The sequence below is a fragment of the Coloeus monedula genome (assembly GCF_965178545.1).
Source record: "Coloeus monedula genome assembly, chromosome: 10".
In the NCBI taxonomy this organism is placed as follows: Eukaryota; Metazoa; Chordata; class Aves; order Passeriformes; family Corvidae; genus Coloeus; species Coloeus monedula.
The window spans coordinates 18,689,305-18,714,230 of record NC_138790.1 but is presented as its reverse complement, the minus strand read 5'-3'; the positions used below and the strand labels follow the sequence as shown (position 1 = coordinate 18,714,230).

General features: G+C 41.2%; 2 long non-coding RNA genes across 2 annotated transcripts in view; both read left to right on the top strand.

The window, feature by feature from the left end:
* Positions 1-1,258, top strand: part of LOC309576811 — a 228,406-nt gene extending 227,148 nt beyond the window's left edge. The window contains exon 3 of the long non-coding RNA XR_014226718.1: positions 1,144-1,258. This is a non-coding gene — a long non-coding RNA (uncharacterized lncRNA). The remainder of the gene's footprint in view (positions 1-1,143) is intronic.
* Positions 1,253-23,645, top strand: LOC309576810. The gene is made up of 3 exons (XR_014226717.1): positions 1,253-1,266; positions 7,404-7,577; positions 23,399-23,645. It is a non-coding gene; the product is annotated as an uncharacterized lncRNA (long non-coding RNA).
* The last annotated feature ends 1,281 nt before the right edge of the window (positions 23,646-24,926 follow it).

The window sequence follows — 24,926 nt, the reverse complement described above, 5'->3', positions numbered from 1 at the left end:
TGCAGAGCACAAACAAGAAGGGTAATCTTTTGATAAGAGGAAACACAAAGTAGCTGGGTAAGAAATAAAATCAAAATCGGTCATTTATAGCATTTTCCCTGCCTACAAAATCCTTGCTGGCAGGTCCTTGCTTCCATGCCTGGTAACAGTTGACTTGAGGACTTTTGATTGCAGTTAATTCTGTCCAGGCTGCAGAAAATTCTTCCTTCTCTCCTCTCTAATGCCTTGCTGGCTGCTGGCTGCCCTTTGCTACCATCATCATGGGACCTGCTGACTTACAGCTCTGTGATATATCTATCTTTCCCAAAAGAAGGCACAGTTTCCCCCTTAGCAAGGAGTTTTTGACTGGCCACTTTTCAGGGTCTAATTATGTTGAGTTATAAAAAAGATGGTGGTGCAGGAGGTCACAGTATCACTTAAAAGAGTTTGCGCTGGGGACTTCAAAACATTATGTTACTGTCCCTTCGCTTGGAGGCTTTTAGTTGAACTCTCAAAGGCACAAATGGACACAAATGGAAATGGACTCCCAAAAGTGTGAAAAATTTTGACCTCACCAGCAAAGTAGCCACAAGAGACCTGGGAATAGACCACAGCTCCACTGGTTCCCTTTCTTTTTCCCATTCCCTGCAAACACAGTCAGACATGCTCAGTTTGCTCTTTGGATGACATGAAGTCACCTCAGCGGTCTTCTTACTAAAAATATCCTAGTTCTTCATTCAATGCATTGACAGTTCTGTTCTTCCAGAAAAAAAATCATTATGAGGAATGTCAGCAAAGCAGAGGGAGTCCCAGAGGTCCAGTATAAAAGGTAAAGACCAGAAACCCCTGAACAGTACTCACTGTTGGACAGGGAATGGCAGTAGCTGGAACAAGAGAAAGAACAATGTTCCTGGCCCAACAGTGTTATTTCTTCTGTTGTCACAGCTGAGCATCAGCATAGGGCTTTCTCAAGATCCAGAATACTACTGAACTAACTCCTGTATAAATACAGATTAAGAGGCCAGTCATTGCCCATGACCATTTACAAAGTATATAACAGACAAGATAGGAGGAGGCACAAAGAACCAGTCAAACCTTATTGATAACATTAATAAATAATAATCATAGAAATAACTTTAAAATTTTGGTCTGATTTTTTTGTAGATAATTTGTCAGAAGAGTTTGCATCAGCATTTTGAAGGAGGATAATGAAATTACTTGAAGTCACCAGAGAGCTGCTCCCAGGAGATGAAGGCTAGAAAAGAACATAAACTGAAAATCAAGCAAGTAGGTGTGGGAAGGTGCATGGGTGGACATTGTGAGGGGGAGCTCATGTCTAGGGGCTCAAGATGATGCAGGAGGTCAACAAATGAGCTTGTGATTAAAGACAAAGCCTTGTATCATCTGATAAAAGAAGGAAATATAGTTGAGAGACACCTAAGAAGGAAACTGGCCAACAAAAAATATTTCTTGCTACAGCAGGATGGATGGATGGATGGCAGGCAGGCAATAGGTTAAATCCGCACTCATCAAAACAAGAGAAAAAAGAAATTTCAGCATCAGCACACAATATATGCAGGACCCTTAGCTTTGTGTAATAGGAGAGAACTGGTAAATTTTCCACAGAGCTGAAGCATGAGGACCTAGAGAAACTCGGGTCAGAAATTGCAATTCCTAAGTATGGGTGACAGGTAGGAAGAAGATTCTGTCGGGGCTGTTCAGCCTAATTCAGAAAATCTCCTTGTTGACACCGTAACTAAAGTAAAGTAAATAAATTCCCCAAACAGGCTTTAGGCCTCTTATTTACCATGTGTTATATTTACTGTGCTGGGTGGTAGCAAGTTGTCCATTGAAAAGTCTAAAGAGAAAGGGAGGTAATTTGGAATAGAATGGCTACTGTGATATTTCTGTGAAGGGCTATGTTTTCAGGTCAGGTGTAAAGAGACATGAGAAAAGAATCACAACTGAACTTGTGGAACTTCTAGAGGAGAAAAAGGCAGATGAAGAAAGTCTTTCACAGAAGTTGAGGAAGATAAGCCATCAGGTTACTCATGCTCAACTAGTAGATATCTGACAAGTCAGAAACAAAAATTATTAGGTGTTGGCTCTTACATCAAGAACCTGTAAGAGATTTTGCAAGAGCAACTTTAGTGGAACACTAAAAAAGTCAGATTCCAAAGGGCTTGAAATAAAAGTAAAACAGAAGACTCATAAACTCCAGGCAGTGATTTATACTTTGTGTTTACTATTTGCATAGGAGTGGAAGGGATCTTGTATATTACCAAGTCCATTCCTTTGCTGCTGTAAGCAACTGTATCTCATAGTCTATACATTTACTAAGCTTGACAAAATAATTCTATTTCTTTTCTTCCTAGTTTTAGTGGAAAGGTGGAACAGAACTTCAGTCTTTTGATATTCAGAAGCTTTAATTTATGGGTTGAATTTATTCATTACTCATTAGTAATCATTTGTTCTTGTGTCATCATTGTCCATTTGCTCAAGTATCTTTTCTCTTGCTTTAGTGCCTAACCTGAATGTATTTATAGAGAGCAATTATATTCACTCTCAGCATGAATGAGCTTAGAGATGAAAGGGAGAAGGAAGCAAACATGTTGCTTCAGCCTGGACCAGCTGGAAGCTCTTTGTTCAGACTCATGTAAAATGTTTTGCAGCAGCTGAATCTGGAAGCAGCATTTGTGCAGCTCATAGAAATATGATACAGATCTCACCACCTCACCTCACAGCCAGATGAGATGGGAATGGTCATAGCAAGCCAGGGATGTTGTCTGAATACCCATGGGTGCTCTGGACCTGAGAACACCAAAACTACAGTCTAGCTTAGGTGGAGAAAAAACATCTGCTTTTGACAGATGTGAACACCCAAGGTGAGCCATTGTAAGCATTTCCCACTGTCACTCGTATTTTTCTAGTGTTGGGAGTTAGGTATCTGTAATGGGTTATCACTACCTGTGTGGCTTATTTTGAAGAGTTATTGTCTGCTGTAGACTCTGGAGTCAGTTCAGTCACTCTGGAGTGTGTTCTTTCCTAGCATTGTTGCAAGGCTGTGTCCCAGAGCTCGTCACACTCAGCATAATCAGAAAAGAGCAGGGATTGCCAATCTTTCAGACTTTGTGTACAAATTTCTAACACGAAACAGACTGAATAATTCAGTCGCAACATTCTCCACCATAGCATGTGTTCAGAAAAGTGTCTTAAAAGAGGAACCCTTAAGGGAAAGGCAGTTGCAGTAAACTATTCTTTTGCTTGGTGGTATCTCATTGCCAGCGTAAGCAAGCACAGCTGAACATCTATACTCTGAAGTGCTGGACACTTGATATGTGTGATTGTACCTCATCCCTTTGGATGTAGATCTTAACTGCCTGAGAGCACTTTGTTGTGAACTGGTTTTTAAAACATATTTTATATAGGAAGGGCTTTTAGATCTGAAACTGTTTATTCCTCCTACCTATGTACCATCATTCCTGTGGAAAACTATGATCTTTTTCCAGTCAAAATATTCTTGGGATTCCATTGACTGCAAAAGCAATGGAAAGTTAAGGGCCTTTAACTCTGTTGAAGATGCATCATGTATAGTAAAATCAAGAAACAGAATAAGATGCTGACCATTGTACCTGCAATGGATTAGTTACTCTGAGGAATAATGCATCTCATCAGCGCTTTTCTTCTGGAAAGTGGTGTTTTATCTTGTCTTAAAGCTAAACCCAGCCCTGTCCTTTTAACTGACCCTTGTGCATCCTCATGTAAGGGCAGAAGTCGTAGAAATTTGAGCTCTTCTCACAGTTCAGTACAAACCATTCCATCTTTCCTAAGGGAGATAGAAATACAAGAGTAGTGCAGATCAGGGTTGTGGTGAGCTACATAAGGAAGCTTGTGCAATACCTGATTTAAGTGTAAGATTCTTACAGGGTTTTCAGATAGAATGAAAAATGGTGTGGTTTTCCATGGTGTTTCTCAAAGGAGGTCTGCATTTAGATTCTGGTGACAGGTTTGAGTTCACCTGGTCCTTTGCCATGCGCTTGCCTGATCAGGGAGGGAAGGTCCCATGGCAATGGAGTAAAAGATGTTGCAGTAAATAACCAGAAATCAATTTTGGCAGCCTACTCAGTGAAAAGGAATGAAAAAGCGGAGGTGGCAGGAGGGGTTTTTAAGGCTTTCAGGAAGGGTGGTTTGCTCCAGCAGCAAAACACAGAGAGAACTGAAACAACAAGGACAAATGCAGCGTGTGGAAAGAGCCTGTTGGGTACTTGTCTTTGCACAACAACTTCTTCATCAAGAAAACAGCTTAAACACAATGAGCTGAGCAATAAAACTCCAGTTTGCTGGCAGCGCCCTCATCTGTCTCCTTAAAATATCTGACACACTGGTCCAGGTGTAGATTTAAAAAAAAGTAACAGCAGACTGAAATCAGAAAAATGTGGTGATCGGGCACAGAAGGATGTACTCAGGTGCTTTAGAAGCATGTCCTATAGGAAAGGTGCCTGTATCTCCCACAGGGAGAAAGAATTGGACCATATAAAAGCATTTCCCTGAATCACATTTCACCCACAGACCACCAGCTGAACCCAACAGCTAAATAAATCTCTCTGTAGGAAAATTTTAAATTTGGAGACATTTTAATATGAAAATATAAAATGTTTTTCTTCAGGCTGTGTCAGGGTGTTTGGAAAGGACCAAAGCAGACAAAAAAAATTGGAAATCTGTGATATCAAAACTGAGTATCTTTTTATTGAGAAAGGTTAAAAAAAAAATTGAAAAACTCTTACTCAAACTGTAGGAACCAGTACAAACTTCAATTCCTACAAAGAGCTTTATTTTCATTAGACAAAACCTGTCTGCTGTGAGAAGACTCACCAGGCTGTTTCTCATGTTATAAAAATATGAAATGCCCAGCGTAACCAAGAAAAGACCCAATCTCTCAAGAGCTCCAAACCCAGACAGGAAAAAGGTAAAGCTGCCCTGAGGAGCCTGGGCACTTCTCTAATGTCAGTTACTGACTGAAGAACATCCCCAGCCTTACAGTGATGATCAGCAGGGTCAAGCTCTCCAACTGGTGTGAAACTTCATCTCCTTGAGATCTGGCATAGTTTGGACAGTTCTGTCTAGGTGCTGGCACATAGAAGTCATGGTCCAGATCAGAGACTACTGTGCTAGGCACTGTATAAAGATATCGCAAAAAGACATGTGGCAGCAATGCCACATTGTTGTGAGATTTCTTTTTGTTTTAATTGGAAAAAAACCCCCTGCAGTTATCCGATGCTCTAGGTCTATGTACAAAGCACATTTAAAAATACAATAGGCATTCAAATGGGAACATTATTAATTAAAAGCCTCCATGTACTGTACAAATGAAACATTCTTCCCTCTACCTACTCAAGTCATTCATTCAGAAAAATCCTGGGAAAATAGTTAGGCTTCGCACTGTGCCCCGTAGGTCAATGTATTCAGACTCCAACAGACCAAGTGGGAAGAGTGAGTTCCAGAACAGCAAAGTCTTCACTGAGAACTCCCTCTCAAAGGGAGCACATTCAGAAATGAGCATGCTCACAGGAAAATGGCTCTAGCTCTTTACCCAGCTCCAATTTTAAATGAGTCCTTTAATATATGTATGTCCAACCAGGGAAGAGATGCTGACCTATGCTCCTGCTTGCAGCACAGCAGTGGGAAGGACTTGGAAGCCCTGTAGGGTTTCAGACCCACAGCTTGCCTGCCTTATTTTTTTTTCCTACTGTATATGTCCTAAAGGTATCAATTTATACTATATATTTATATTTAAACCACAAAAATCCTTTTTCTCTATGCCCAGTTACCCCATGTCCCCTTTATTTAATAATAGTGGTGTCCTTGAGAGTCAAACTGTCCCTGGGCAACTCACTGACAGGATGTTCCAGAGCATATCCATAAGTGCTGGTCTCACAACTATTTACTTTTACAAAAGTCCCATATCAAAAGTCATTTTTTATTATAGGGATGGGTCAAAGTCTGTCTGCTTAAGCTAGAGCCAAATTTCCCCCATGCTTTAAAGTTTGGTGTTGTATTTCAGATCCATCCCCTAAATCAGACTGGCTTTCAGTGTTCAGATCAGAACAATCCCTATCTTATTTGCTTGCTGGCTGCAAAACAGTAGGAAGATTGTCAATACCCTGCCCAGGCTCTAATTAAAAATCCAAACTCAAATTCAATATTTCAAACATTATTTAAAATATATTAAGATAGTCAGTCTATTGCTGTTGCTCATTACTCTGTTGAAACCTAATATTAGTAACAGCATGTACAGAGGACCTGGAGCATGAATTAATAATGAGGAGCTTGTGCTGGAAAACATGTGAGAGCCTGGTTCCCTGAGCTGACAGGCATCCGGCAGGGACTGGTTTGCTCTTCTCTACCCACCGATCAAACCGTCTGCTCAACGAAATCATTGGGAAGGAAAGTATTTCTGATTAGTTTTCTTCCTCTGATAACCATTTTCCAAAAAATTTTCCCAAAGATAACAGGTCATCAGAAATGAAGGGGGCCACACTGGAGGAAACCCTCTAGCCCAATGGCACTGTGCTATGGATCAAACAGCAGTGCTGGTACTTGAGTATCACCCTCCAGTGGGGCAGGCACCCTCAGCCTGCCCTCCTCTGGTTCATGAAGTCTCTTCTTGAGGTTTTTGAGGTGAGGTTTAATCAACTCTTTCCTTCTTTCTCCTTGTCCTTACAGAAAACAAATCTGAACAAGAACATAAGAGCATGTGGCTTGTTAGTGCTCTTGGCCCAGAGCAAAGGTATTGAAGGTGTTTGCAGGTTTTCTGTAGGTAAAAGCAAAGACTTAGCAGGTCAGTGAGCTCTTCAGGTGATGCCAGAATCAGGAAAGATGTGCAAGCTAGAAAATATTCACATCACTTGTAGTATGCCATACACATACATTTATATATAATGAGCACGTGTCTACAGTACATGCACATAAAAAATATTATAGTCATGTAAGCTGTATTTTAGCCAGATCAGTGATATAATATAGAAATTAGGTGTATTTATTCCCTTCTTATGCATGCTTTACAGGAAACTAGCTTTCACCTGTCCTCCCAGTGCCCTATGCTGGCCTCCTCTGCCCGTGCACTTCTCTGCTGAGGGTGAGCCCAGAGACCTTTGTGCTTCCTCTGTGCATGGAGAAATGTCTTCAGCATTTGCAGAAAACAAACAATCATTGCTGAAGGTGTTTGTGCCTTGAATTTTAGCTGCACCCTGGTCTTACACAACCTTTTCCTTTAAGATGAACATACTGTTAACCAAAGTGCAGCATTCAATTCTGTACTTACTGCCTTGTTCTCACCCTGTAAATTAAAAGGTGTGAAGGAGAAGGAAATTTGCCATAGTGAATGAGAGAAATTATTACATAATTTTGTGTAATTTTTGATGCAGGAAACAATTTTCTCAGCGCACCTGTTGAGGGGAGAAACAAGGCTCCTTCAACCATCAATCTGTGGGACCTCAGAGCTCAGCCTGAAAGCAAAGGTGAAATGAAATACGAAAATTGCAGTGCAGCAGAAGAGGAGTCGGCTATCTGTGGGCCTCTGCTGAAATCCCATCTTTCGGGTAGGGTTTCTTGTGCATTTTCGTGTTTTGGTCACCTGACAGTAGCTCTCTGGCCTAATTGGTTTCCTAGTTAACAGACTAAGTAATGATGTAACCAGAGTGTGTGGGAACCAGACCTGTGTGACAGATACAAATTTTCCCAGCCATACTAATTTTGCCTGCTTACCTGGTCCTGCTGCTGGTTATCTGGAAACTTGAACTACTTAAAGGATATAATGAGCCCAGCAAAGGTCGAGACACAGCTTAATCATTTAACATAAAATTATCTCCTGCTGCAAAACCTATTAACTTGTGAAGTCCAATTATTTTTGTTACTAAACAACACTGTGTTCTAAGAGATATGGCTGTGTCTACAGCTTTTATTTACTTTTTCTGTGGTTGGCTGAAGTGAAAATTAGTTGTCTTTAGCCTAAAGGAGCAGATCAACTCTGTTCAATTACAAGCCTGTCTCAATAACCACTTTCTACTCTTGACTGCTGTCCCCAGGCACTCTCCCACAGTGTTGCTCGTTTGTGCTGGTGACTTTTGTAGCTGAATATTGTTGCTATTGCCTGTATGACAATACAAGGGTTTCAGAAAGGCTTCAGCTAAGATCAGGGTCCTGTTGAACTGGGCACTATGTAAACATAATGAGAAGCAGTCTTCTAAATGCAAAGTGGTTGCATCCCAAATATGTCTGATAGAGGTGGTGGTGGTGGATAGGAATGCTTTGCAGCCTCAGAGCTGAGCCTCTGAAACAGTAATTACAAAAAAAAAAATCAGCATGAGAAACAGCCTCATGTAAAATAATCAAATTGGGAAAGGAAGGTGAGAGAGAAAGGGAATGCCTGGCACAGAGGAGGCCTGACCATCTTCAGTGTCCACGTGGTGGGCTAAGAATGAAGGTCTCTAGATGTCTCTCTACTGTAAAGTAAATAAAGTCCCAGTAAGCACATACAGCTCGTATTGGGAAAAGGAGCAGCTTGAGCTGGGAATCTGCCTGGCACTTGTCATTTCTGTGGTCCGCAGGGTGTTCCCTTGCACATCTCTCTGCACAGCAGTTAAATATTTTCTTGCAAGTTAAGGCACCCAGGCTGCTGCTGGATGGGCTACACAGCCTGGGGCAAACTATGCCCTGACCCTGGTGGTTATTGTTCTGCAGCAAAGTGCAACTAGTATGGCTGTGTCTGATATTCTTTAACAGAGGGGAAGAAAGTTTTATGTTTGTGTGCATCTGGCTGTTCTTTCACTTTGCACTCACACACAGATTTGATAAATGGAAGTAACTGAGAGCAGAAGCAAGACACTGGTCTCTTAAGGTGATGTGAAACTGGCTTATGTTTTTCTTGAAAATAGGACTCTTAAATGTGATGACAGAAATCATGAAAGTAGCAGGGCTTTGCATACACTGATGTGGTTAATCCAGTCAGTAAAAGTAATGTTAAAAAAAGGGCACCCCACAGTGTTTCAGTATCTTTCTACCTGAAGTTTATACGATGCCTAACACGTATGCAATGGATCTGAGGCCTGACATTTATTTAAACTCTTTGGGAGCAATATCAAACATTAATGGGGATTAGTGTTAGAACTGGTGTAAACATAGCAAACAATCTGCTGTAAGTGTATGCTCACATTTCCATATGTTATGTAGGTAAGCAGAGCCACCGCAGAGGAAAGAAACCCGGAGATGTAATTCTCAGCTAACTGCCTCTGGGATCCTTAGAGGCAGACACTAGTAGGGCACAACTATCTCATGATATCACTATCTACATACTCATAAAATGCTCTGTCTAGAGTTGCAATTTAGTTTTGCAAAAGGTAAGAAAGATTTAAAGAGATGCAATTCCATTGTGCAAAACCACTAAAAAACAGATTTAAATGATTTAGTACTTCCAGGTGCACTGTAATTCTTGGCAGGAAAAGCTAATTCCAGGTGTGTAACTTCAAAAAAAACTAAAACCAAAAACCCAACAAAAATCCAACCCTCTTGTCAAACCTGGATAAAAACATCAAGTTAGAAAAACAGAAGCTAAACTAGGAACAAAGTCCAAAGTACAACTGTGGAAAGACAGCCTCTCCATTGAAGAAATTATTGCATATAAGTGGATCTCCTATTATTTGAGTAAACATAGCTTGATTCTGGGCAATATTTCAAAAGAGATAAAGCTTTGGCATGCATGAGCACATAGAAAGATGACATGTTCACAGTGGGAGGTATGAGGTGGGGTTTCCAGTAGTGCCAAAATTTATCTCACGCATACATGCTTAGGGGCCAGATCCAAAACTTTACTTCCAGCTGCTGAAGTAAAGAGCAAATCTTTCCACTGTCTTCAACTGGTTTTGTATTCAGCATTCACTCTCGCTAGGAGAAAGGGAGGAGAAATACATTTGTTTCCTTATTTGCAGCCAAATCATTTACATGTTTTTCCTTCTTTTAAGCCTGGGGAACTCTTGTTATTAACTTCCTCAGGGGCAGGTCCTTAATCAATAGATCAAAATATAAACTGTACCACAAAATGGAAAATATTATTGTACCAGCTAAAGTTATTTGCTTCAGCAACACATGTTGTAAGGGATATAGTTATTCCATAATAGAATACACATTGATTCATTTGGCACCTTTTTTTAAAAAGAGTTTTTATTTATATGATGTGTTTATGGACAAATATGCATTGAATGCTTTTTAAGTCCTATTATGGTTTGGTTTTATTTCCACATGTTCAGATGAAATGACCATTACTGGGCCTAGAAACCTACAACACTAATGGAAGTTCTTAGAGTCAGTGCCAGTTTTATATCCTGCAGGGGTAGTTGCCATTATATTAATATCCTGCAGGTCAAGTTATTTCTGAAAAAACCCTCAACATATTTTGCAGGTTCTATGCAATTCAATATAGCGTCACCCTTAGTATGTGCCAGTTTTGCATCTGAATTAAGAGCCGGGGATTAGACCTCCAAGTACCAGATCAGACCTCCAAGTAAGCAGGTTTTGCAGAAATCCATGGCCACACAGAAGGAGAATGGACATGGCAACCTTGTCTCCCCAAGGTCTGTGTGAAAATTCTTTAGGAATCAGTGTTCTTGCTCTGAAAGAGAAAGAATGGTTGGGAAAACTGGGCCCTCTGCTGCCATGATCAGGGGCTGGGTGCATGGTGCTGCATTCAGCTGCTTTTGCTCTTGTGAATAAACAATTTTTCCTGTGATGTAACCTCAGTTTAACAAAAAGGGGGTAGAGAAACCCAATCCCTTCCCAGTCACTCCCTGACTTTTGGCATTGCTGTCAGCCGTGGGAGCCCAGGCAGGGTCGTGCCCGTGCTGGCACATTGGCACTTCCGTGAGGTGAGAATGACACACAGGAATGAATTATGGAAACCTTTCTGCCTTTGCCTTGGGACTGCTGGGCCGGGTGGCCTTTTCTTGTGGCAGAGGAGCAACAAGGTGTGACTGTGCACAGGGCCAGGCAACAAACAGCCCAGCTGTGATTGCACAGGTCTTTCTGGGGCCTCTCCTGTTCCCACACAGAACTGCGTGCACGGAGGGGAGGGGAGGGCACTTTTCATTTCATTTCTCCTCTCGCTGCTGAGATTGCGCTAAGTTGGTACAGAGATCCTTATCTCAAAGCAGAAAGTGAAATAGCCAGCTTTGTCACTGTTTGAATGCTCTGTGATACCTAGCTCAGAAGGCTCTGATTTTATTGCCATGGCATTGCTGTCAATTAGAAGTGGTGGTTCTGTCCAGACTCCAGCATTAGGGCAGACGGGGTCCAAAGTGGAGTTAAGGGTGTATCAAACCTAGCATGAAACTGTGTTGGGTTTGTGACACTGTGATAAACCTGTTTTCCATTGAAAAAACACTGAGGGGAGGTATAATTCTTAGCTGTCATTACAGACTCCCCAGACTATTAAGGCTGCATAAATATTAAAGCTAGTTATTTACATTAGAACCATTATCTTTATAGATATTGATGCTTGTTAAATGATTCATAATGCATAATTCATTCAGCCAGTCCTGCCCTTTTCCCTGTTTATTATTCATCTGCAAATAGACTTTGATTTTTACAAATTTGTTCATTATTCATATTACTCCAGACTCTCTACAAAAACATATTTTAGTGGTTTCCTTTGCTTGAAATCTATTGTCTCCTACCCTATTTTTATCAATTTGCTTCTGTTGTTGCTTGCAGATTGTAATTGAACATTTAATAACAGACCTGAAACTCCCCCTGACTTAACAAAGATTTACAGGATAGCTCTGGGGATTCATGATATTGCTTCTGCCACTGCCACGCAGCCACTGACAGGACACAGTCTGCAGTCATTCATACAGCAGGCTCTAGCTTTTATTCCCACTTGTTGGAAACACAATAATCCATGGAGTCCTGCAGCACGTGGCCAGGTTCTAAAGTCTGGGAAATTAACTTGTGTGTCTGTGTACAAAGCAAGTGTAGCAAGGCAGATTTCCCTGCACCCCAGCACATTGTGATTCAAGGAGAGAGCACCAGAATGGGATTTCAGGTATCTGGTTCAGGTCTCCAGCCAACCATTTCCATGCAGAGTTGCCTCTCCATGTGCCTCAGTCTTCTCTTCTGCAGATTGGTATCAGTGTTGCTTGAGGAAGATCTTGCTTTGCAGAGACCAGAAGGAGTGAAAAATGCTCCTGGCATCTAACTTTAGGCACAGATACTAACTTGTTTCCCCTGAGCTTCCAGAAAAGAGCTGTGAGAAGTTTCTCCACTGATTTCTATTCTTGGGGTTGATGTTCAGAAACATCTCCAAGCTGATCCCTCACTTCCTGTTGGAGGATCTGGATAACCTCACCATTTCAAAGCTTGGGTGCAGTGCCTGAAGAAATACTGCCAGGCTTCCAGAAAGAGAAAGTAGTTCAGGAAATAAAGTATAACGTGTTTGTCTCCAATCCAAATACTTTGATCTGTAAGATAAGAATAGTTAAAAAATAACAAAAAATTCTCTTTGTTTTCAATTCAGTTTGTCACTATTCATGATTAATTTATTTTGGATGCACTTCTGAGAAGTTGGTATCTGCACTATGAGCAAAAAGAAATCAAAACCATATAGTAAAAAAATCAATTTGAGGAACTAATTTGTTATCTGAGTCTACAAATAAATGATTGTAGCAATTGCAATAATTAAAAATGTTTAAAATGCTTGAAGAAAAATGAAATTCCTAAAGATTTTTAGAAAAAAACGCCAAAAGTGTACACTTCAACATTTTATCATTTCAGAGTAAAGTTTGAGGACAAAGGAGTCAAAATGAAGCCATTTTTGTTTTAGTTTGAAATACAGTTTTCAGTTTAGTTAGCGAAAAAGAATTTTTAAATTTTTCTAATGATTGCTTTCTCCATTACAGACTGGTCTCAATGTCTTTTATTTTACTGGAAGAAAATGAAGGGAAATTATATTTATAAATACTGAAAACTTGGAAATGGAAAAAAATGAGAACATTAAATTGGGCTCAGAATCTTCTCCTTTCTTCTAGTTTTTCAGCTGGAAAAACATGAAAAATTGCCCTGAATGAAATGATCCTCCTAATTTCTAATATTTCTTCTCTTAAAAGTTAAAAACATGGTTATTTTGTCCTCTCATGTTCCACCTGTTCTCTGTTTTCTTTTTTTTTTTTTTCCATGCAATGGCCTTCCACCTTGGACTAGTGTATTATGGAGATAAAGGGTAATTTAGACTTATTTCTGGAGATCAGAACCCAAACTCCACCCAAGCACTGGAGGAGCAGCAGCACTTCAGTGCATTGCAGTGCCTGGGGTTGCAGTTCTGATCTGAGTTTAGACCATCCATGATCTCAGTCCACCACACTCAGCAGAAAATCTATTATTTTCTTCATACCTATCTCAAATTCAACTGATAATGAGTTATGAAGAGAACCAGAGTCCATGGACTGTAACAATCTCCAGTCCTGGTCTCCTGATGAGTGAGGAACTACAGTACTGCTCATTTCCACTGGTCCTCATTTATCCTTCTGCTTTCTTCTTTCCCTTATACCATGAGTCATCCAACATTTGACGCCTGGGGACTCCATGTGTAATTTTTTTTCCCAGTCACTTTTGTCCCCTCCTCATGCAATGCATTCATACAAGCCCTGTGAGCACAGAGGAGCCCTGGCCAAAATGGCTCAGCTTCCTTCCCAGGGTGTCAGAGAGCCAGGAAGAAAGGTTTGTTCGAGGTCTTGGCTCCCTCTCCTGGCTGGCTCTGCAGCAACTTTAAATGAGATTTTAGCCCTTCAAAAATTGGTGTTTGCTTACTGCCAATGCACACATGAAACAGGAGAGAAGAGGGCTCTTGTGATGAGATTCTGGTTTTTAAAAAAGTAAAATTAGAAAGCTGGAATTAGAAATTAGAATTAGAAAGCCACTAAAAATATATTAAGTAAAATCATCATGGGTTTTGTATAGACTATTTGAAAATGTTTATTTCCTGCCAAGATTTCTTGAATACTACATACATAAGAGAAAGGGTCTTTTTAAAATTTTGGATTTTTTTCTGGATTACCTGTGTTTTCTTTCTGGCCTGCAGGCTCTAGACTTCTACTTAATAAACGTCCCAATACAAGCTGTGTGTTACCCTTAAACAGTGGTAGCATTCCCCCTACCTGCTAATTGCTTTATTTGTCCTTACTGCTTCCGTTCCCTCATCAACAAAGGCTTGCTTTAGCATAAAGGGCAATGAGGTAGAACATGACAAGGAGAGTGGGAGCCAGAAGAGTGAATACTTCTGTAATTACACAGTAGCCTGGAGTAGCTCTTCTCAAATCAATTATGTAGCCTGGATTGCCCAAAACTTTGAGGACAGGGCCTTTGCTTTAATTTGCCTATGGAGCTATGTGCTCCAATAATGGGCAAAATTCTTCCCTTGTTACTAGTTGCCTTTTATCAGAATCCACATAATTCCTTCCTTATTTATTTTTCTTTAATTACTTTATTAATAGTACATTGTATTTAGCACAGCTACAAACCAGTCATTGCAAACTGCTTTGCAAACATTAGCAAATGAATTTCCACTTTGTCTTATTGAGAAAGTAGTTCCACGTCCATTTTTCAATGGGGAAAACAGGCAAAGATTGTAGTGGAAAGTGATTAGAAAAAGCAACTGGAAAATCATCCATAAAATCCTGAAAAAGTGTAGTTGCAAAGTAAATTGTCAGATAAACCAAGAATTTAACTCAGCAATCAAAACATTTATCCCAAACTCTATGCTTGCTGTGCACTCCTCAGATTTATCCTTACTGGGACTTTATAGCAGGCATAACCAAGATGGAATAAAGGCAAAATATTGCCAGTGCCAAGATTTCAGTAGTTTTGGAGACTGATTTTTGCTGTTGCTGAAGAGTTTACTAAACAGAATATGGCACATAACAGGGACAGTATGGGTTTAAGGAGAATGAGCATCTTTATTGTCAGCTGATTTCACAACTCCATGTAGGTCTCATCTTCCAAAGGCTCTAGCTCATTGTTACATAAGTCAGTCTCAGAACTTCCTTGGCATCAGTGATTGGGATTTGGTCCCCATGATGGTCACTGCTTTCATGTGTTTCTCATTTCTTCCTTCCCTGTGGGACACAGAACAGAAGCTGTGTCCGAATGCCTGTGAAAGTTTGGAACTAAGCAAAACTTTGCTTTTGATCCCTATTTTCTTCATAAATGAACTACCACTAGATAATGAGCAGTCAGAGTTCTGGTTGTTTTATTTAAGCAATGGCTTCAGCAATGCTCTAATGTAAGGAAGGAAATACTTTTGATGATACTTTTGAAAGGCATTACAGCCACTGCCTGAAAGGAGAAGCTTCCAGGAGGCAGAAGGGAGGCCAGTGAAGATGTTCAGGTAACTGGTTCTTCAATAACAGGGGTGTGTATGCAATAACAGAGGTGAAGGCCTGAACTGAACATTTGGCAAAATTTTGATTAACTAAAACACTGAAAAAAAAATTTCGTATTTCACAGTTTGAAGCTTCTTAGACTTTTCTAATTAACTGCAAGTAAATTTAGATTGAAAACATTTTCAGACTTGTAGCTAGAAAAGAGATGAACTCAATGCCCATTCATGAAAAGTTTGTGATCATGTGTATTTGTCAGTGGAAAAGGTTTATCTGGAAAAAAATGTGTCTGGCTCTAGTTGTAGTCTTATCTGCATAACCTGTAATAGAATAACTATAGCTATAGAAAGACTTTTGTTCTTTTTGGCATAGCTGATCAATTAGATGTGTAGGATGGAGTTACAAAAGCTCTTACAGTTTGCAGGAGTTGCTTTGCTCTTCATGGCTGTGTGAACAGCATGGTGCTAGAAATGATGTTACAAGGAGTGAACGATATTTTGAAAACCGAGTTGTTCTTCTTTATGTCATGTAGCTAAAGCCCTCAATTGCCACTGGTTTCCCATAGGATTTTGATGCCACAGAAATGCACATGAAGGGTCAGTCCTTGCTTCAGTCTGTCTTGAATTCAGAAAATAAAGGCAATGGTGTTATGACTCTTCACAGGAAGCTAAGGGTCAGGCTAATTTTTATTCTGGTTTGGTTTTGGGTTTTGGGTGGGTTTTGTTTTCAATCAGCTTTTTTAATTCATTTTTATTTTTGATGCACTCACCATCATTATATCATCTTTTCAGTAGCAACCTTCATTGGCCATAAGTAACTTACCCAAAATCTCTGAGGAGGTCTCTGGGAGAGCAGGCAACTGAACCTTTCATATCTATAATGACAGTCAATGCAATCTTCTGGATAGGGAATAGATGTAAACCTTCATTCAAAATCCATGTCAGGTTCAAAAACACCTTTTAAAAGACAGCTGACCCACTGTAGGATTACAGTTTCAGGTGAAGCAAGCCAGAGCCAGAGCAGGTCCTTACTGAATAACCTGCTGTGTGCAAGGTGAAAGCAGCACAATTTCAAGGCTGCATCTGCTTAGAAAGTCCAAGGATCCATGGAGAGCAACTAATCGACAGGGAATGAACCAGAGTATCTTGCAAGATTTTTCTCTAGTCAAATTGGGTGCCAGTAAAACTGTCTCGAGGCAAGAATGAAAAGTTTAATAACTTATTTATGCATAGAAGCTGGAGTGTAGCCATGTCACTGGAGTGTCACCTCCTGTGCCTGAGCATCCAGCCATGTCAAAAGGCAGCACCTTTTCTTTTCTGTAACTCATTAAATTGTACTGGAGAAATCCAAATGCATTATCACCCTGATATTAATTTGCCATGTTAGTCACTGCTGTAATTCCCAGATGGTCAAGAGAGCAGAGAATAATTGTCATTTGGAAGGAGACAGTATTACATAGTTAGATGGAAATCACCCCCTTAAGGATTTATAGGAAAACAATTGGTGCAGTATGGTGTCCAGCTACGTCCCCAACTACTGTTAATGCACTTGTGAAGGCATTAACACATTAAGGCTTGAGCTTGGCTCCCCCTTATCTTAGAACAGCCACCAAATGACATTCTTGCAGTATTAACTTTCTGTCGTTTCCAGCTCAAGATGTGACCTAGAGTAAAAAGCTTCCTATCATCCCATCAGCTCCCTTAACTACTCCCTTTCAGTGCATGTTAATTTTGTGCCTTCATTTCACAGTGCACAACTGAAAAAAATTAGAAACTTGTAGTAATATTCTTCCAGCTAAAAGAAAACATTTGCACTGTCAAAGTTTAAGCTAATAAAGTCAACTTCTGAAGTTTCTGGAAACTCCAGAAGTGCTCAGCCTTACCACACAGGCTGCAGGCAGGTGCACTACAAGTATTTCCTTGCTCATATATCACTACATTTGCTAAGCAAAATGAAAGCAAAAGCAAAAATGAAGCAGTTCTGTATTTCTTTAAACATTTGGCTCTTTTTTGTAGCCATGTGCTGCACGCACACTGATAAAACATCCCCCATCCTGTAAAGGCTCCCTCCCACCAAAATCAAGATCAATTTATAGAACTTAAAAACTCTTGCCATCCACCCCAGCCTGTCCTGACAGACATGGGCTGTGTCATGATGATCAGAGGCTCGGGCAGCAGCTGGCAGCCCAGGCTGGGGCCACAGCTGGACAGGGAGAATTCCCCTTTCCGCTGTCCCAAGCCCACAGGCAGAGAGCAGACAGCACCTCCACTTCGAGCTGCTGCAGGAAAGGAGTTACAAACTGCAGCCAAAGCAGCATATTTTACTTGCTGTTTATGTTGAAACTCACTTTTTATGTGTCTAAAATTAAGAATAATAAGCATAACAAAAGTGTTGATGAGAAATAATATATGAATACATTTCTGTGTGGCCAGCCTGAGCTGTGGAGATGTGCATTTGGGTTTTTAGCTGATATACATGGTTTTTTTTGCTTTGCCAGCGCAAATCTCTCTCCATCTTCGAGCTCTTACAAGTACTTATTCACTGCGAGGTGGAAGGGAAGGCTTGGCAGAGAGCAACTGCATCCAGTGAAGACTTCCCTCAGTCCATAGCTGGATCCAGAGGGCTCAAAACACGAGGGGAAAGAGGGGCTGCAAGCAGCCTGAACACTCTGGGAAAAAGCACCTTTTTCACTGGGAAAGCAGAGAAAGCTGAAAAAACTAAGCCTTCCTTCATCCAAATCTTTTACCTTTGAGGGTTGGGGGATTTTTGGTGTTGTTTTGTTGGTTTTTTTTAAGGGGGAAAAGGCTGAGGCTGGGGGGGATGGAGAGCAAAAATGCTGACCTTAATTAATGGAAGGCCCACTAGAGCCGAAGGAAAGGGTTTGGCTCTCAAGGCCTGGGCCTCCCCCTGAGCCTCTCCTGGGTGTAATGAGAGAGCTCAGCTTCATTACTGGCAGCTGAGGGGAAGGGTCACTGGGGCTGGATTTGCAGGGCCCTCATTGAGGGATCACTCCATGCTGAGAGAAGCTGGCCATGCTCTTGGACACCTGGTCATTAACATTGCTAATTAGCGGCCATTAATCAGGGCCCTGGGTTTTTTGTTGTGTGTCACTGGCTCAGAGGAACCAAGTGAATAAGAAGATTGTTTCATTACCTCCACAAGAGGTGGAATGAAAGCAGTTCCCATCAGCTCAAGATGAGCTGAATTAAGAGAAAGGTTAGACAACAATTTAAGATGAGCTGCCAAGGGGGAGCTGGGGGACCTGAGCTGTCCTCTGAGAGGAAAACCAGTCACCTATAATTAATGAAATCTTCCACAACCTCACTCTAATCACCGTGTGAGCTTCTCACCAAAAAAAAACCAACCCTATCTTTCACATCGGAAGAACCCTAATTTATCTGTTTAAGAAGTCCTAATCTTGGCAAGCTTTAATTCCATAGGATTTTTGCACCATATATATATATATACACACACAATGCAAGGATATATATAAGTATACACTCACCATAGTGTGAGTGTGTCCCTGTGTTTGTTTCATATATTTACCTGAGTCAGCAAAGATGGTTTTCACACAGCCAACCCCACTGACAGGGGGAGGGGGGGGACAACAAAAATCTGTATTAAAAAGTCTCCAGACAGTATTTAAAATATTTATCTAAATGCTTGTATTTTATATGCTCTGGCTCTGAAAGCATTGAAGAGATCTGCTGGTTTTAAGAGGCAGAATAATTAAAAATGAGTTCTGTTTCAGTAGGTTAAAAATGACATGGGAAAAATGATAGTTATTGGCATACATAGGAAAAAGTAAAGAATTTAATTAGCAACCAGATTGTTAAAATGCAGTGTTCTCCTCCCATGCTCCATTGTCTAACTTTTGTGGAACAGGTGCCTAATTTTCCTAATGGGATACATTTTAATTGACAAAGTAGTTTGATTGCTTCACACCAATTTTCAGTTCCTTGCTTACTTTTCATATAATAAACTCTTCTATTTCTACAAACTCAGATGCCCTCTAGAAAGTAATTAGAAGCAGGTTTTATCTGCCTGTCTTTTTTTATAATCCACTTTTTGATTTCTAAAACCAACTAACGAAAAGCTTGATTTGTTCTGCTGATGTGTGAGAGCCAGTAACTTTTAGTCATATGCACTGAGCATTTCAATCAAGTTGTTTGCATATCCATTCATTTCAGAAAGACTCTCAAAATGGATTACAAACATTTAATTGTAAGAGGAATAAAATAATTAAGGCAGTACAAGTGGAAGTTAAAAATATGCCTAAGGATTCACAACAGTTATTGGATCATTCTCATCATGGGGCATAAATTCCTTCTTGTAGTTTCAAAGGACTTTATTCAAGTAGGCACATTGCCTTTCCTAACAACAGAAAGTAAAACCATGTTTCTTATGTATGTGATTCTCTTTGTCGAGCTGTAAGATTGGTTAAAATGTCCATAAAACTAATCTTTGGAGCATTGCAGCTGGTCTGGAATTCTATAATATGATTTCTGGGACTTCATGGGAAAGTTGAAGGCTCAAGGGGAAATTACACAATGAACAGCTGAGAAAAAGTTGCATTCTGGCACAGAATCATGCAAATGGGGCACATTCTTCAGTTTTCTCATGACGGATTGTCTCTGAAACTACTGAGCCAAGTTGCTGAAATGCTAATGAAGGAGAAGCATCAATGAGCGGTGTCATCCTGGGGGCTTCTGAAGGGGACAGAGTAGGAGATGGAGGGAGGGGGCGAGGGGGAAGGAAGGAAGGAAGAAAAAGAGAATGGAAAGAAATGGAGCAGGAGTTTCAAATATTGGGGCTGGCCCCTTCTTAAAATTAAATGGGGGGGCTGGGGAGAACTAGAGCTGTGATGAACTCTGGTGAATATGTCACTCTTGGCTTATAAAAATGAATAAAAGCACTTAAAAGCTAAAGAGTTTGGCTTTGACATGGGGGAAGTGAGTGTGGGCACTGCTAACACTGGGAGCCACCCTTCTGTTTGATACATGAGATGGGTGTAGGTCCCCAGGCTCTCAGCAGATAAGGCATGGGGAGGCACACAAATATTTGAGGGACACCAGTGCAGGCAGCATGGGTGACAAACAGGAGGACCTGGAAGCCACAGTGCAGCAGGAAGACTATGACATCCTTGCCATCATGGAAGTATGGTGGGATGACTCACACAACTGGAGGGCTGCAGTGGATGGCTATAACCTCTTCAGAAGGGACAAGCGAGGAAGGAGAGGCCGTGAGTAGCTCTGTGTGTTAGGGAGTGGTTTAACTGTCTAGAGCTTAATGATGGTGATGATAGGGTTGGTTTTTATGGGTAAGAATCAGCCAGTGTGTGCCCAAGTGGCCAAGAAAGCCAATGGCACCTGGGCCATTGTAGTGTGGCCATCAGGACCAGGGTAGTGACCGTCCCCTGTGCTGGGCACCGGTGAGGCCACACCTCACAAGCCCTGTGTCCAGTCCTGGGCCCCTCACTACAAGAAAAACATTTACAGGCTGGAGCAAGTCCAGAGAAGGGAAACAGAGCTGGGGAAGGATCTGGAGCACAAGTCCTGTGAGGAGCAGCTGAGGGAGCTGGGGGTGTTTAGCCTGGAGAAAATAAGACTCAGGAGGGACCTTCTCACTCTCTACAACTCCCTGAAAGGAGGTTGTAGCCAGGTGAGGATTAGCGTCTTCTCCAGGGAACAAGAGATAAGACAAGAAGAAATAGCTTCAAGTTGCATCAGAGAAGGTCTAGATTAGATATTAGGAAACATTTATTCACTGAAAGAGTTGTCAAGCACTGCCCAGGGAAGTGGTGGAGTCACCATCCCTGGAGGTATCTAGCAGATGTGTAGAGGAAGTGCTTAGGGATGTGGTTTAGAGGAGGACTCGGCAGTGCTGGGTAATGGTTGGACTTAATGATCTTAAAGATCTTTTTCCCACTTATTAATTTCTATGATTCTAAGGAAAACAGGATCCCATTACAAAACTGTGGGGGAATTGAGTAGGCCTTTTACATGTCTCTAAAAATTGTTACTATTTGCAGTTTTTTAAAAAGCCCTTTAATCATGGCATAGAATTTGTGCACTTCCATTTGTAAAGCAAAACAGTTCCTTTTCCCATAGATAGGTGAGCTTTATAACCAGATTGCCCAAAGCTGAGCTACCAAGGCTCATTAAATATTTGCCTTACAAGTACTAGATCTTGAAGAACATTTATTTTAAAAATACCCAGCACACTACATTTTGCAGACTTTCAAAATTGTTCTGTTCTCTCTCAGACCCCATGGTAAATGGCCAAAGGTCTCAGCAAGTTGGTACTGAGCTATTTTGAACATCTGGCTGGTGGTTGCTTCCCGGCAGTGTTCCCGGAGGAGCTGCCGGGTGGTGAGCCCTTTAAAATATGGCCCTCGGAACTCCAGATGCAACACGTGTTATTCAAGCTTGTGGAAGGGCTTTGAAAAGCTGGCAGCCACAGAAGAACAAAATCCAGTCATCTGCCCTTTGTCCTCATTGCTGGTGAGAGTAGAAAATTAGTAGGTGTCTTAAGTGTTGTGCAGACGGGAGGAAACCAAACTCTCAGTGTTTGGGTCAGTGTGAGGCAGGGCTGTGCAGTGGATGTGTCACTGGACCAGTGCTCTAAAGCCCTGGGTATTGACCTAATTTATAACCTCTGGCAAGTGCCTTAACCCATTTTTGTTTCCTTTCCCACTTTTTTCCCCTCCTGTGTCTATTTAAATTTGCTGAAATTAAGATAACTATCTCTTCCTATGACTTTTTATGTTGACTACCAGGATGTGGCCCCAGCTTTACCTAGGTTTTTCCAGTGCTGCTCTAATACATACAGAGATAAAACCAGTAGAGCACAGTTGCACAAAATGTGAAACCTGCCATATGAAATCTTTCAGACTAGTTTGGGAATGGCTGTATTGGGCCCACAGCAGTTAGGTGTGTTATTGTTGTGTGTAATTGTGCTTTAATGGACTGCTTTAATGGTGGTTTTTACTGCTTTCAAGCCCCAGCTATACTTACAGCCTTAGTTTCACAAGCAGCCTTTAAATTTGGTACAAGTATTTGCACATGCAAATCACTGGGTGGTGTCTGCCTGCCCACATACTGCTCTTATTTAAGTTACATCTTGTAGCATTATTACAGAGTCCCAGAGCTCTGGGCACGGAGCAGGACTTATGCAAGCACCGGTTTCCCTGATGCCATAGCAATGCCAGCAGAGAGATGCAGGCAGGCTGGGGACACCAGAACTCTCCCCACAGCAGGAAGTTGAGGGTAGGGTCAGCATCCTGGTGAGCGAGTTATTGCCCACCCTTTTGAGTTGTTTGGTGGGACAATTGTTGTAGATTTATCCTCCTAAGTGAGAGGCAAAGCCCAAAGGTATTTTTGACTGAAATAATCACAAAGACCAGAGTTGACTAGGATCTGGGTTGGCCATTTGATACTTAATGAGTGGGTGATATGGGGACAAAGGACCAGCTATGGAGGAGACACGTAAAGCACAAGTGGCATGTGAGGAGATCTCTTAGGGGAACTGACTCTGACACCTCAAGGAGTTAAAGGAGGTGACAAGCGAGCAGCTCCTCCCTCATGCAGTCCACACTATAGTGCTTTTAACCTGCAGGGAAAGGGCTGATTCCAACACACTTTGGAATACAGAGTCTTTCTTATTCCCTCATGATATTTCAGTGACTGTAATTAACGTGATTATGGATGCCATTCCTGCTTTGCAGGACTCACGCCACCTTGGCTGAGTCCAGCCTCTCCATATGAAGCCCTGTCCTTCTATGCAGTGGTGTCCCAAAATGAGACAAGGCATGCTTGCCCAAGGACCCCTGCACCCTTCCCACCACTGCAGACATCTCCCAGTAGTTAGAACATCCCACCCTGCTCGAAGCCTGAGCACACTACCCCTCACAGACCCTTGGCACCATGTTGTGACTGTGCCAAATGAGACACTCCTCCTTTTTTGCTGGCCTTTCTGAAATATCTTCCATACTCCCGCAGATGACGAGGGACTTCTCACCTTTGGAAAATCCTGCTTGTGCTGCTGCTTCCTGTCACTGTTTTCCCAAGCTGGTGCCGTAACTTCCTGATTTGCTGTGGAAGGATTGTTCTTGCAGCCTATCTGCACTATTAAAAAAGCTGGTAAATGCTGAGATGAAAATATGAGCTGTTTTCTGTAGGGTGGCTCTACAGTTTCGTAACTGCTGGAAAGTATGTGTGCATTGGGAGGAGCAAGAGAATGAGAAGCTGGTTGGATTGTATTGCTTTGATTTAAATAAAAAATAGATTCTTCTTTAAGAGCTGGAGGTACTTTGGTGCTTAAGAAGATTTTACAGTGTTCTACTCAAGCAGCACTGAAAGAGTAAACAAATTAATTACAGCAAAGCAACCAGAATGCAGGATAGGGGATCATGGGGCAAAGCAGGCCAGTATAAAAAAAAAAGAAAAATCCATACATAAATAAACATGGATGAAAAGGGGAGCCTGAAAGCACAGTTAAAGCCACAATCTAGGACCAAGGAGAAAGTTCCTATATTTGCACCCAAAGTTTTGATTGCATCTAATGAAAAAAAAAATTAACTTTCTTTATCTCTCAAACGGAACTTTTCCAAAGTCTGTAGATGTAAATAAGAAATTGTGTTCAAAGGGTCATCTCAAATGCTATATTGTACACAGCAATGTGATTACAGTGAACAAGAATTAGGAGATCCTAAAACACGCTGACAGCCCCTAACATGCCTTATTGTGCTCCGGTGCTCCAGCTCGTATGGTACAGTCAGGGGACCACACACAGTTCATAACAGTCATAATGGAAAATTGTACGGGCTGGTCTAGCTAGGCATAATTGGATGGGCAAGAAATTGAGTTTTCCAGCTTTCAGAGTTGTTTACTTGACCTGTTTTAATTTTAGTTGAGATGGAATAATACATTTCTCCAGGAAATAGCCAGGAGTTGTCACTTTTTAGCCTAATATATCTCATCTTCAGGAGTGTCTCTAAGAAGTTCACATTTCTAATGGCAAAGAATGGAAACTGTTTTGACACTGTAGATTAAATTCAGCGTAGTTGTACAACTAACAGCATTTACACTGAACCAACTGAACTGCTTGAAAGTTTTATAGGAACCAACACAGATTTTTTTCACAATATCACTTGACCTGCTCTCTCCCACTCTGCCAGCCTGCAATTTACTACTTCTGACATATCCTTAATGCAAGTCCTGGTGTGCCAGTGTCACCTTGAATTATGTTTATTTTGAAAGCTTGTGGACATCCCTGTTGGCCCCCCCAGGGAAAAGCACTTTTGGACTGACTGCTGAGAATTAGTATTGGACTGTGTTTACTTTGCTCCAAGTCCAGCAGCTCTTTGGGTTGAAATTTGAGAAGAGGGCTACCAAGCCATTTTTAAAAACAAATGGGTCTAAGCCATGCAACTTTGTAGGCAAACATACCAGAGGCTGCAGAGCTCAGAGTTGTTATGTTTCTTCAGGCAAGTATCTCTTCATAAAATAATGTAATAAATAAGGAGGG